The sequence below is a fragment of the Dermacentor silvarum genome, chromosome 4 (assembly GCF_013339745.2).
Source record: "Dermacentor silvarum isolate Dsil-2018 chromosome 4, BIME_Dsil_1.4, whole genome shotgun sequence".
In the NCBI taxonomy this organism is placed as follows: domain Eukaryota; kingdom Metazoa; phylum Arthropoda; class Arachnida; order Ixodida; family Ixodidae; genus Dermacentor; species Dermacentor silvarum.
Window position 1 is genome coordinate 206,388,560 of NC_051157.2, and position 14,440 is coordinate 206,402,999.

General features: G+C 50.2%; 3 non-coding genes across 3 annotated transcripts; all 3 read left to right on the forward strand.

Moving 5' to 3' along the window:
• The first annotated feature begins 407 nt into the window (after nucleotides 1-407).
• On the forward strand, nucleotides 408-489 carry Trnal-cag (transfer RNA leucine (anticodon CAG)). Its single transcript has one exon. It is a non-coding gene; the product is annotated as a tRNA-Leu (tRNA).
• Nucleotides 490-5,426: 4,937 nt separating this feature from the next.
• Nucleotides 5,427-5,508, forward strand: Trnal-uag (transfer RNA leucine (anticodon UAG)). The gene has a single exon. It is a non-coding gene; the product is annotated as a tRNA-Leu (tRNA).
• A 5,033-nt stretch (nucleotides 5,509-10,541) lies between these two features.
• On the forward strand, nucleotides 10,542-10,623 carry Trnal-aag (transfer RNA leucine (anticodon AAG)). Its single transcript has one exon. It is a non-coding gene; the product is annotated as a tRNA-Leu (tRNA).
• The last annotated feature ends 3,817 nt before the right edge of the window (nucleotides 10,624-14,440 follow it).

Below are 14,440 nucleotides of genomic sequence, written 5' to 3' on the forward strand. Positions count from 1 at the left end.
ACTGCACAACGACTGTCAAAACGCTGGCAGCGAGCCCATACGCCGCAGCGGGCCAAGGTACGTGCGGTCTATCGCTTCAACGGAAACTGAGCGGCGAATGCACGGCGCATAAAGGTCAGAACCGTGTGGAGATAAGAGACGGTGCGGACGAGCGACGAGCGGGGTTGTTGGCAGAGTAGAAGTGCGCCCCCTCCCCCCCGCGCTGGCTTCCCGCTTCCTTGCTTGCGCGTGGGTGATTGGTGCGTTCGCTCTCCGGTGATGGCGCGCGTCCCCGCACGCTTCCGCTCGGGCGTACGGCGCGCGGCGAAGATTTTATCTATAGGGAACCTCACGGCGACGGCGACGACGACGGCAGAAATCCGGTAGAAGTGTCCATATAATTGCTATCGCAATAAACAGAGAAAAAAGGTAGCGTGGCCGAGCGGTCTAAGGCGCTGGTTTCAGGCGCCAGTCTCCTCGGAGGCGTGGGTTCGAATCCCACCGCTGCCATATTGTGTCACTTTTTTTACGTGCGCTCTTCGGCAAAAAGCGCACGCGACCATCACTCGGCAGGAGAACAGTGGTAGCGTGGCCGAGCATTCTGCTTCCGGCCACCGAGCGTGACGGTTCGTGGGACAATGGCCTCTTCAACGGCAGCGACAGTGGCTACTTTGGCCGCGGAAACAGGTACAGCAACGACGAAGAAATGGAATACCAGTTTATTTCGCCTCAACTGCCAAAAGGACGAATAGTGAATAACACCGTGTTTCTGCATGGTGATGTACGAGCGAGGCCTTACAAGGTCGAAGATTTTAGGGATGCCCTAACGCCTACGAGCCTGCTGCCGGGAATTGTGTGCCTTGGGGCCTACCAAGTTTATCATGTGTCGGCGGGGACCCTCAGTGATGCAGCTGGAACGAAACGCCTGCTGGCCTTGAAAGAACTTCAGGTGAAGGGGCTGCGATGCTTGATAGTCGACCCTCAGGATCAGCAGGTGAAGCTCAGACTTCACTGGCTGCTGCACGGTGTGGCCGAGGAAGACGTCCGGACTGCATTGGCGGCCTTCGGCTAGGTAGAAGAGGTGAGTCGAGAGAAGTGGCATGTCCAAGGTGTCGCAGACAAATGTTCCACCACGAGGACTGTTCTCCTCAAGCTGAAGAGCGGCCTGAAAGTGGAAGATATTCCTCACCAGATACGTGTTGCCGGAGAGTTGGCCTTGGTGGTGGTATCCGACCGGCCGATGCCGTGCCTCCGCTGCCAAGGCACTGGGCACGTGCGGCGAGAGTGTAAGGTGCCACGCTGCTCCCGGTGCCGACTTTACGTGCACATTGACACCGAATGCGTCAAGACCTACGCTACCGCGACTGGCCCAGCCGCGAGTCAAGAGGCAGCAGAACTCGTCATGGATGTGGTCGAGACCGAAGACGCTGCTAAGGGAGCCGGAGACCTTGTGCACCCAGTGACAGGTGCCGGGTCGCTACCGGAGGGCGTTGACGCCAAGGGAAATGAAACTACGGAGCAAGTGACTGCGCCGGCACGGGTCGACACGGAAGCTGTCCATGCAAAGGAAGGCGCAAGTGAAGACGAAGGGGACGACGACGATGCAGCGATGCAACAGGGCGAGGCCGCTAACGACGGTGACCGGGCTGCTAGTCTCGGAACCACCTTCAAGCGTCCCCGTGATGAGGCCGAGGACAAGGACAACGCGGCAACCAGCTCCAGTGATGGGCCGCCGGCGAAATCGCCTCTTGGGAGGCGGTCGAGCTTCAAACCAAAGCCGAACGTTCCGTCCGACAGAAAACCTGGGGACAAAGCCCAGCAGGCAAACAACGGCGAGAAACCGGGCGGTCCCGGAGACGGCTAGCCGACGGCTGGTCGAGAGGGGTAAGCACCATGCTCCGGGCCTACCTCATTCTCTAGTTCATCATGGCTCCTAATCCGTCACTCAATATTGCAACTCTAAACGTTAGAGGGCTGGCGGCTAGGCGTAGGCAGAGTCAAGTCCTACGGTTGGCCACTGACCAAGACATAGACGTTCTAGCTGTCCAGGAGACCAAGGTAGACGGGGAGGAGAAGACCGGGAGCATGGTGAGGCGTTTCACGACCAGATATTATGCGGTGGTGAGCCACGCGGTAGGGACGTCAGCTGGATGCATCCTGTTTATTAAGAAGTTACCTGACCTTGTGGTTGAAAGTGTATTTTCATGTCAGTCGGGAAGAATGGTTGTTTGCGACTTTGTTTGTTGTGGAGTCGAATTCAGAGTTATGTGCATATATGCGCCAAATGTTGTAGAACAGCGTCCTTTATTTTTTCCGAATCTTTTTCAGTACATTAGCCGTGATAAGTGCATGATTTTGTTGGGGGATTTCAACTGTGTTTTGAGTGCTCGGGATCGATATAATAATGCCGGTATTCGAGATAAAAGCAGTCACATACTTTCTAAGTTGATTAGTGATAGTGAACTAGACGATGTATGTGACTGTCTGGAGGGGGAGGGGGAGGTGATGTATACACGATTTCAAGGCAGTAGTCATGCGCGGTTAGACCGCTTGTACATGTCACAAGACATGATTCCAATGTGCCACAGTTATTCTGTCGCACCTGTGTCGTTCTCAGGTCACTGCTTGGTGAAGTGTCACATAGGCATGAAGAAGAAGGAATCATCTATTAACTGGGAACTATGGAAAATGAATGCCTTACTACTAAAAGACGAGCCATTTGTAGAGGCAAAACATGAGGCCGTTATGGAAGTATGCGATGAAAGTACTGAAACCATAGCAGAGAAATGGGAATGGTTCAAACAAAAGGTAAAAATGAAAGCAATAGAAAGGTCGAGCTGCTTAAAGTTTGAGAGGGAAATGAAAGAACGAGACTTACGAAAGATACTTAATCAGCTGATAGCGCTGGAGTGCGAAGAGCCAGGGGCGTATAAGCAAGATATGCGAACCATCAAAGAAAAAATCGAACAGTTGGACAAAGAACGCTATCAAGGTGCGATTGTGCGCGCAAGAGCAAACGCATTAGTAGCGGGAGAGACGCCCACCAAAAGGGCACTAGGACTTGAAAAAGCTCATGGTCGACGTAATCATGTCGATAAGATCTCGTGGAATGGCACACTCGTCGACGATAATAAGAGCATAGGCCGAGCGTTTTTAGAGTATTACCAGTCACTGTTTGCATATCAAGAAGCCAATGTAGATGAGTTCAAAAGGATCTTTCTCAGTCGCATGCCGCGATTGAGTGACGACACGAAGGACCGATTAGAAGGGACTATAAGAGAACACGAAGTCGAAAAAGCAATAAATGATTTGAACAATGGCAAATCACCCGGACCTGACGGTCTGAGCGCGTGTTTTTATAAAGCCTTCAAGAAAGAACTGTCGCCGGTGCTAACAGACCTGTTTAACGCAGCGTATGTGAACAAAGCTTTGCCGCCTTCTTTTGGTAAAGCGCATACCATCTTGATACCTAAGAGTGACAAAGCGGAGAAAGTTAGGATCGTGACATCTTATAGGCCGATATCTTTAACCAATGTCGACTATAAGATTTTCATGAAGGTTTTGGCAGCCAGACTTCAAGGCGTCATCGAAGAAATAGTCGCAGACCACCAAACGTGTGGGATCAAAGGGAGGTCAATTTTTTCGAATATTCACACGATGCGGTGCGTGCTCGAGTGCTGTGACATCACTTACGATGGCGTCGCAGTGCTCCAGCTTGACCTAGAGAAAGCGTTTGACTGTGTGTCTCATGATGTTTTGTTTGCCATTCTGGATCACGTTAATGTAGGTGCCATCATCACGTGGCATTGGCGTATCAGAACTGCACAACACGCTTAATTGTGAATAAATCATTGGGGGCCCCCATTAACGTCATGCGTTCTGTGCGTCAAGGCTGCCCCCTCAGTCCTCTTTTGTTTGCAGTTTACATTGAAACGATGTGTTTGGCGATAACTGAGAACGATCAAATACGCGGTTATAGCTTGGAAGCCATATAAGTCAAGCTCCTAGCATATGCCGATGATATCGCCGTGTGTTGTACAAACACACAAAGCGTAACGGAAACAATACTCGTGGTGAAAGAGTTTTGTGATGTAACGGGCAGTAAAGTGAACTAGGGTAAGTCCCTCGGTTTGTGGCACGGAGAGTGGTCCTCGGCCCCGGACAACTTTGCGAATGTGAGCTGGGTGAAAACCCCTACCAAGTATCTCGGTGTTCCCTTGGATAGCTACAAACAGAGCGAGGAATACTGGACGAACCAAATAAAAGAAACAAGAGAAAAAGCAGACAGGTGGATAGGCATCAACCTGTCCATTTTCGCAAGGGCAACTGTATGTAATTTGTTTTTCATTACGAAGTTGTGGTACGTCATGCAGACGTTGTTTTGTTCAAGGGTAAATGTGCTGAGGTTGCACAGAGTGTTCGCCGTTTTTATCTGGGACTCTAACTGGGAAAGATGTAGCCGAACAAATCTGTTCAGGCGGGTGAAGGAAGGTGGCCTGGGCTTGGCGCATCTTTTTGTACGACAGCTTGTCAATAGATTTTAGTTTTTTCGAGATGTGCGTGATCCTTTTCTGCGTACGGCATTAGAGCTCAGATTAAGAGCTGCGCTGCCGGCACTCATTGTTAGTACCAATAGTATGCCAGGAACGATTCGCGGCTATCTTAAAGAAGTAGTCGACAGTGTGCGCTTTCTTTCTGTGCGTTTTTCTTTCGATTATTTTTCTGCCGTGAAAATAAAGACATTATATGAAGATGTATGCGATATTATATTTCTAGTGCCATTGTAAAGAGCGATATACAGTGGAGGACCAGGACAGGATGTCCTTAAACGGGTGAAAAGAATGGAGGTGCCTACTGGGGCAAAAACATTCTTTTTTAGGCTACACACAGGAACACTGTCAGTGAAGACATTCATGGAAGAACGCGGCTTGCTTGTACCATGGGGCCCACACTGCTTGATTTGCAAGCAACCTGAAACTGTAGATCATGTGTTTTTGCATTGCTGGGAAGGGGTGTACTTCTGGGACGTCCTAAAACGGACAATCAAGAAGGAGTTTCCGTTGAATCCGCATGGGATCAGGTACTTACCGATTGAGAATGAGGACGGGGTTCCATACGACCTAATTATGCTCAATGGCCTCCACTGTTTGTGGCGGGCACGAATGGCTGGGTACCATTGCGACCCAGATGCTAGGCCTGCTCGTATTTATTTTCGGGAAAGTATGTCTCGTTTTATTGAAATTAAGAAAATTCAAGATTGTGTACCCGATTGGCTGTCGAGGATAGAACCTCTGACAGCTTTAAAAGAATTTTAGTTTGACAACTCCAGTCCATGTTGGGCGGATGGCTTTCATGTTTTTCAGTATGTTCTGTAGGTGTTCTTTTTGTGATGTCTGTTTCTATACTGTGTGCATTGTACATTGTCAAAGACCGGCAATAAAAAAAAAGGTAGCGTGTCCGAGCGGTGTAAGGCGCTGGTTTTAGGCACCAGTCTCCTCGGAGGCGTGGGTTCGAATCCCACCGCTGCCATATTGTGTCACTTTTTTACGTGCGCTCTTGGGCAAAAAGCGCACGCGACCGTCACTCGGCAGGGGAACAGTGGTAGCGTGGCCGAGCGGGATTCCACTTCCGGCCGCGAAAGCCTACGGACGTGTGTATCATGTGCTCCCAAGGAGCGGTGGTTGCGGCTACTAACAGCCGCGGTAACAGGATGGACGGAACGGATGCCGAATGATACGAAATTATTTTGCCTACACTGCCTTCAGGTCGTAGTGTTTTCAACACTTTATTTTTGCATGCGGATGTTCGTGCGAGGCCCTACCGAGTCGAACTTTTCCGGGATACGTTGGCACGTCTGGAATTGCTCCCCGACGTGATAGCGTTGGGGGCTTATCAGATGAGCCACGTGTGAGCGGTGACCTTCAAGAGCACAGAGGGCATGAAGAAAGCTTTGGCTTGTGGCGAAATGAAAGTGAAGGGCCAACGATGTTTGGTTATCGACCCGACGAACCAGAACGTACGTCTCAAGCTTCATTGGCTTCTGTTTAACGTGGCGGACGAAGATGTGCGTGTAGCGCTTGCCCCGTACGGGAAAGTGACCGACGTCTCTAAGGAAAAGTGGAGGGTTCAAGGAATCTAGGACAAGGGGTCGACGACGCGTCTCGTGCGCCTCAAGCTCCATAATGGAATTAAGGTAGACGACCTTCCACACCAGCTGCGCGTCATCGGTGGCATGGCCCTGCTTGTCGCGCCGGGAAGAGCGCCACTATGCCTGCGGTGTCATAGCAAGGGCCATATCCGACGTGAGTGCCGAGTTCCTCGCTGCACGCACTGCCGGTGTTTTGGACACAAAGAAAGTGAGTGCATGAAGACGTACGCAAGTGTCGCAGGGCCAGTTGGAGGAGATGACACCGCAGAACTCGTCATGGACGAGGCCGACGCTGAGGAAGCCGCAAGCGAAGCCACGCCGAAGGTCGAGGCGCATGATGCGGCAACGTTAGCCCCTCCCGACAAGCTGCAGGATACAAGCACCAACGACGAAAGCCCAAAAGTGACCGACACAGTAGGTGACGCCACGGGCGCCGTCAAAGTGCACGACGTCCCAGCGCAGTCACCGTCATGCGAAGAGCCGGCCGTCATGGACGTAAACGAGGCAGCAAGCGGCGCCACTGTCAGCAAGCGCGGCCACGATGCGACGTTGGACGAGAATGAAGCCCTGATTGCAGGGAACTCCGATGGACCGCCGCCAAAGGCGGCCATCACCCGGCGGTCACTGATCAGACCGCGGCCGAATATACCACCGGACCGTAAGGCGGCAGGCACGCCGCCGACGTAGCCGCGAGCTCGTGTGCCTCGCGGTATCTCTTCTAGTTATCTACAAGACCAAGCCAACCCCAAGGGACGATGGAGAACAACGATAAGGACACGAACTGCGCCTTCCGAAGGCTGCCCAGGCAGCTACGGAAGGTTCGTGCAAGAGGCCAAGGCAGCACTGACCCCAGACGCATGAGGTGGGTGCCATGCGGTCCGTTTGTTCTTCACAAATTACAATGATGGCCCAAAACACTGCACTCCGTCTTGCTACCCTAAATGTTCGCGGTCTTTGTGCCAGAAAGCGGCAATACCAGCTTAGGCGGCTTTTCTCGGAAACAGATATTGATATAGCGGCGGTGCCGGAAACTAAGATAGAAAGTGAAGAACAGACGGATCGCATGGTGCTACAGTTCCGCAATAGATACAATGTTTGCGTATCACATGCTGTTGGAACTTCCGCGAGGTGCGCTATTTTCATTAGAAATAATTTGGGAGTCGTAGAAGAGAATGTTTTTCCTGTCAAAGTGGGAGACTGCTTTTTGTGGATTTTTCCTTTTCGGGCGTAGGTTGGCGGGTGATATGTGTGTACGCCCCCAACATAGAAAGTGAGCGGTTGTCCTTTTTTGAAAGTGTAGGCCAGCATTTACAGTGTGACAGGAAAGTCGTGTTGCTCGGAGATTTCAATTGTGTATGTTTTGCTGCTGATCGAGTGAAACAGCTTCCAGTGCGTGACAAAAGTGCTTTACATTTAAGTACACTCGTGCAAGATGCTAACCTAGAAGACGTTGGTCATGTATTGTCCAGTGCTGGTGTGCCCGCGTTCACACATTTTCAAGGGCATAGTCACGCTAGGCTAGACAGAGCATATGTTGCACTAGATTTTGTTCCCATGTGTGGCAGTTATAGTGTGAAACACGTGTCGTTCAGCGATCACAGCCTTGTAATGTTCACCATAGGTACTAAACAAAGTAACTCGCGATTTAACTGGAAGACGTGGAAGTTTAACGATGGGCTGCTGCTGAACGAATCGTTTTGTGAAGGTGTGAAAGAAAAGTTAAACAGATTGATGGAGGCCGAAGAAGGTAACATGCTAGAATTATGGGAGATTTTTAAACACGAAGTTAAGATCAGCGCTATAGAAGAAGCCACTACGGAAATTTTCAACAAAAGGAAAAAAGAAAAAGAAATACAACGCGAGCTTGATTTTTTGTACACCGTAGAAAGCGACAGACCGGGGAGCCGAACAAAAGAAATAAAAGAATTGAAGAGCCAGCTTGAGCTTATCGATGAAAATAAGTTCAAAGGAGCAGTTATAAGAGCACGAGCGGAAAGGGTCTGGCTAGGCGAGACGCCGGCCAAACGAGCTTTATCGGACGAAAAGACGTACGCGAGGCGGAATGAAATCAGAATTTTATACGGGAACGATATCACGGGCCAACCTGAAAAAAATCGAACAGGCGTTTCTTGATCATTATGGTGAATTATTCGGGAGTGCTAAGGACGTCACAGAAGGATTAAAAACGGACTTCCTGTCAAAAGTGCCGCAATTAGAAGACGATATTCGGAAGCGTCTGGAATGGCCTCTGAGCATCGCCGAAATCGAAGGAGCCATAGATGATTTAGTTGTAGGCAAGTCCCCGGGACCTGATGCACTCGGAGCGGCTTTTTATAAGACCTTCAAAAGTGACGCCAGCCAGGTCCTGTTACGATTGTTTAAGGAGGTCTACACCCGAAAGCTGGTTCCTCCATCTTTTCGGACTTCGCACGTGGTGCTGATACCAAAAACAGACGACCCAGATAAATTGTTAGCTGTCGACGCTTATCGCCCGATATCACTGATGAACCTTGACTACAAGATATTTACGAGAGTGCTCGGAAAGCGATTACAAGGAGTAGTGACACGCATCGTAGGGCCGCACCAAACATGCGGCATTAAAGGAAGGTCAATCTACACAAACATTCACATCGAGAGAAGCATTTTAGAATACTGCGACGACCTAGGTGAACACGGAGCCATGTTACAGTTGGACATGCAGAAGGCTTTCGACCGTGTGGCCCATAAAATTCTGTTCTATATTCTAGAACATGTAAATGTAGGTGAATTAATCTTGGATGGGGTAAAGATGTGCTATCAAGACTGTACCGCAAGTCTCATAATAAACAAGAAGGTTACCAAAAGCTTTAGGGTGCGGTCATTCGTGCGCCAGGGGTGTGGTTTGTCCCCTCTTTTATTTGCAATATACATAGAGCCGCTTTGTAGGAAGATAAACAATGACAATAGAATATTGCATTTCAGAGTACAGTCCGCAGAAGTGAAAGTGCTCGCATATGCGGACGACATCGCGTTGTTTTGTCGGGACAAAGAAAGTGTTGAAATCGCGATCGCGGAAGTGTTATCATACTGCAGAACGACAGGCAGTGCTATCAACTTTGATAAATGCCTAGGGGTATGGATCGGGAACTGGGGAAACCCTCCAAGTACGTTTGTAAATATCCAGTGGACCGTCACGCCGGCAAAGTATCTCGGGGTGCCGCTTGAGCACTACCGTGACGCAGTGGATTACTGGAATGCTGATAGAGAAAGAGTTAGAGAGTGTACACTTAAATGGGGGGGGGGGGGGGGCGCAATTTCTCAATGTTTGCTCGCGCGACGGTCTGCAACCTCTTTGCCGTTGCTAAAATCTTTTACGTGCTTCAAGCATTCTGCATGTCAAGGGCCAACATACAGCGATTACACAGAGTACTCGCAGTGTTTGTATGGGGTTCAAGCTGGGAGCGCACCAGTTGCGCCAATCTGTTTCGTTCCGTTAAAAGTGGAGGACTAGGTCTTGCACATTTGTTCATAAGGCAGATTGTGTCGAGGTTTGTTTATTTACGGGACCAAAAGGACCCGTTCTTGTTAACTATGTTTCAAGTAAGGCTGAGTGAAGCTATACCAGAATTCATCGTTTCGTCTCGCCGGTGCAGTCAATATAGATTGCGCGGTTTTCTAAAGGAAGTCGTCTGGGCTTTCCAGCTTTTGAAGGTTCGGTTTTCTATGGAACACCTAAGTCGGGTACCACGAAAGCGCTTATATAAGGACTTGATAGAGGCAATGTTGCCTGTACCATTGTATCGCTCGATGTTCCGCATTGGACCGGAAAAGAACGTGCTAAAGAGAGTAAAACGAATGCCAGTACGTCCATCGGCGAAGTCTTTCTTTTTTCAGCTCCACACCAATACTTTACCTGTTAAACCATGGCTTGAGGAGAAAGGACTTTTTCTGCCTTGGAGCGTCAATTGTTTAATATGCCGGAAACCCGAAACAGTTGAACACATCTTTCTCGACTGTTGGGATGCGGTATTCCACTGGGATGTCTTACAGAGAACCTTAAAGAAGGACTTACCGATTATGCCATACTGGATTCGTTTCTTGCCTACTCTAAATGAAGACACTGTACCATATGACATGTTCATGCTGTTGTCCTTGCATAGTTTATGGAAATGTAGAATGGCCGTGAGACATGCCGAACCAAACCTCCGACCTGTTAGAGAGTACTTCATCGAAAGCATTTGTTATATTAAAGAATTGTACAGTTTGCAAAAAGAACAACTAACATGGCTCAGTGTGATGACTGAGCTTGCGAACCTCAAGCGTTTTTAGCCCCCGTGTCAGCCAACCAATGGCAGACACTTTTATCGTGACCCTCGTATATTGTTAAAATGTCTTGTGTTGTATGTTGCCAAGTCGGTAATAAAGGGAAAAAAAGAGTAGCGTGGCCGAGCGGTCTAAGGCGCTGGTTTAAGGCACCAGTCTCCTCGGAGGCGTGGGTTCGAATCCCACCGCTGCCATATTGTGTCACTTTTTTTTACGTGCGCTCTTCGGCAAAAAGCGCATGCGACCGTCACTCGGCAGGAGAACAGTGGTAGCGTGGCCGAGGATTCTGCTTCCGGCCACCGAGCGTGACGGACGTAAGATGACGGGCTCCGTAGGAGCGGCTTCAGCGGCCCAGAGCGGCCGCGGTAACAAGATTTCCACCTCGGACAGCGAGTATCAAGTAGTTTTGCCGAGTTTGCCAACAGGGCGTTTTGTTGTGAACACAGTTTTTTTACATTGTGATATCAGGGCCCGCCCATACCGGGTGGAAGATTTCCGCGATGAGCTTGCCCCGTTATCGCTCCTGCCGGAAGTGGTGGCTCTCGGGGCCTCCCGTATGAGCCATGTATGGGCCGTGACCTTCAAAGACAACGAAGCTGTGAAGAAGATCGTCAGTGTTGGTGAGCTGCAGGTCAAGAAGGGCCGATGCCTCGTCATTGACCCCGCCAACCAGGATGTACGCTTGAAAGTGCATTGGCTGCTGCACACCGTTCCGGACGAGGACGTGCGTCTTGCCTTCGCGCCGTTCGGAAAGGTCACGGACGTCGCCCGCGAGCGGTGGCGGGTTCATGGCGTGGCCGATAAGAACTCCACTACAAGACTGGTTACGCTGAAGTTGAAGCCGGGCGTAACGCTGGTCGACCTGCCACATCAGGTGAGCGTCGCCTGGAGAGCTGGCTCTCGTGGTTGTGCCGGGCAGGGCCCCTCTTTGCCTGCGCTGCCGCGGAACGGGCCATATTCGTCGCGACTGCCGCATACCGCGGTGTGGTGCGTGCCGACGCTTCGGTCACGAAGAGAGTCAGTGCGAGCGGACGTACGCTAGCGTGACCGGACCCGTGAGCAACGACGACAACTCCGCCCTACTCATGGACGAGGCGGATAAGGAAGACACATCGACCACGGCTAAGGAAGCAGCTGGCGAGGTGGCAGAGTCGGAGGCACGACCTCAGAAACAGGGGCAACATGTCGATGAAGCCGTCGACACTGAACAGCAAGAGCAAGTGGAGGGCACTGTAGCCATGCCGAACCGTGAGGAAGAGAGCCCACCTGATCCGGGAGCGGCCTCCACCCCCCCTGAACATGAAGACATGGACACCCGTACCGGGCTTGCTAAATTGCAGGCGGGGAAACGTCCGCGCGACCAGACCAATAGCCTGGCTACGATGCAGGACAGCAGCGGCGGAGACCAGCCACCACCCAAAGCGCCAGGTATGAGGAGACCAACCTTGAAGCTGCGGCCGAACATTACGGCCGATCCACGGCAGGCGGGTAAACCGCCTCCGTAGTTCTGTACTGTTTTGCTTGAGGCGGGTTGGGGGGTTGGTGAGTGCAATGGCCGTCACCCTGAGCGCTATTCTTTTGGATAGGTGTCAGGAACGAGGGCCCGAGTTGCATGTGAGTGTTGCTTTCGAGAGGTCGGCTTGTGTTCCCTTTTGTGGCATTCGACGCGGTTATCGGCACGTCATTATGAACACTCGTCCTTGCGTAACTGTGATGGGCACCATTCTACCGTGTAGTCATGGCAGCTAATATCGAAGGAGCGCTACGTGTAGCCACGTTAAATGTACGAGGGCTCGGTGCAAGAAGGCGGCAATGTCAGCTAAGTCGCCTACTCTTAGATAATGACTTGCATCTTGTGGGAATCCAAGAAACCAAAATAGAGAGCCAAGAGCTAACCGACAGAATGGTGTCCAATTTTCGTGCGCACTTCGACGTGTGTGTTTCTCACGCTGTTGGTGGATCAGGTGGTTGCGCTATATTCATTCGAAGAAACTTTGGCATTTGTGTGAAGTCAGTGTTTTCGTGTGAAACAGGTCGCCTTTTAGTGGCTGATTTTTGTTATTGCGATATGGATTTCCGAGTCATTTGTGTCTACGCACCGAATATTGAAACAGACCGGCAAATCTTCTTTGAGCGACTTGAAGCGTACGTAAGCTGACACAAGGTGGTCATACGGCTGGGGGATTTTAACTGTGTATGCACTGCTGACGATCGCGCAAAAGTTTCACGTGTTCGCGATAAGATTGCTGTATTGCTAAATGCGCTGGTGCACGATTACGACTTGGAAGATATCGGTAGTGTCTTCGCGAGCGGAACTCGCCCGCAGTTTACCCACTTCCAGCGTGATAGCCACGCTCGGCTAGATAGATTATATGTGTCAGCCGAATTGGTGCCCTTGTGTAGTGAATATGATGTGCAACCCATTGCATATACCGATCACTGCTTGGTAACTGCCACCTTTGGGAAAAGACTGATCAAACACACCTTTTACTGGGACCTCTGGAAATTGAACGTGCAGTTGTTGGATGACGATGGTTTCGTTGATGCTGTTGCGAAGGAACTAGAAAGCCTGATTTCAGTCCAACTAGAAAGCTTCGCCATTAAATGGGAAGAATTTAAACAGAAAGTTAAAACTATGGCTATTGAAAGAAGCAGTGTATTTCGGCATAACCTGAAACAGGCAGAAACAAACCTTCGCCAGCAACTGCAATTTTTCATCAGCATAGAAAGTGTCCAGCCTGGTGTGTATACTAAGGAAATAAAGGAAGTAAAAACTGAACTCGAAAGAGTAGACTCTGAGAAGTACAAAGCGGCCGTTGTGCGATCAAGGTCTTAGAAGCTGTGGGCGGGAGAAGCGCCAACAAAACAAGCCCTCTCAGACGAGAAAAGGTACGCGTGTCGGAAGGAAATCCGCCATCTAGCTCAAGGCAATAATATCACGTCCGACCAAAACGACATCAAGCAAGGGATCGCCGATCACTTCAAAGCCTTCTTGAGTCATCCACGTGAACCTAAAGATGGCTACCAGATGGAATTCCTTTCATTGATGCCAAGGCTAGATGAAGAAGTTAAGACACGGCTAGAACATCCCATTACCCTGAGTGAGATAGAGTGCGCAATAGACGAGTTGGCCCCCGGTAAAGCACCTGGGCCTGATGGCTTAGCGGCTCTTTCTATAAAACTTTTAAGTCTGCGCTGGCTCATGTCCTCCAACTAGTTATTAGCGAAGCGTACGACCGAAAAAGATTGCCCTTGTCTTTCACAACATCGCATATCGTACTATTTCCGAAGAGTGATGATGAAAAGAAACACTTGTTGCCTGGCTCATATCGCCCGATAACTCTAGCCAACGTTGACTATAAGGTATTCACGAAAGCTTTAGCAAAACGACTGCAAAGTGTCATCAAAACATTGGTAGGGCCGCACCAGACTTGTGGCATTAAAGGCCGCAGTATTACAACAAATGTACATGTGGCTCGAAGTGTGCTAGGGTGTGGCGATGCGATTGGCGATTACGTCGCGATGATGCATATAGATTTGGCAAAAGCCTTCGACCTCGTCTCGCACAAGGCTCTACTATACATACTTGAACACACGAATGTTGGCAGTGTGATAACGGAAAGTGTCACGATGGCGTACAAGAACTGCTCAACGCGAATTATTGTTAATGGGGAGCTCACCGATAGCTTTCGTGTGCTCTGTTCGGTGCGTCAAGGATGCCCGCTTTCGCCCCTTCTGTTTGCTGCTTATCTCGAGCCACTCTGTTTGGCCATTAAAAACAACGAACGCATAGCAGGCTATCGACTACAGGAAGCACATGTTAAAATATTGGCGTATGCCGACGACATCGCGATTTTCTGCACAGATAAAGCGAGCATAATAGAGGCAACTGCTGTAGTCGAAAAGTTTTGCAATTCAACTGGAGCCCAGATAAACTGGGATAAAAGTTATGGCTTCTGGCATGGGGAGTTGGGAAGACAAGCCGGAGACCTTTTCTTGATTGAATTGGTC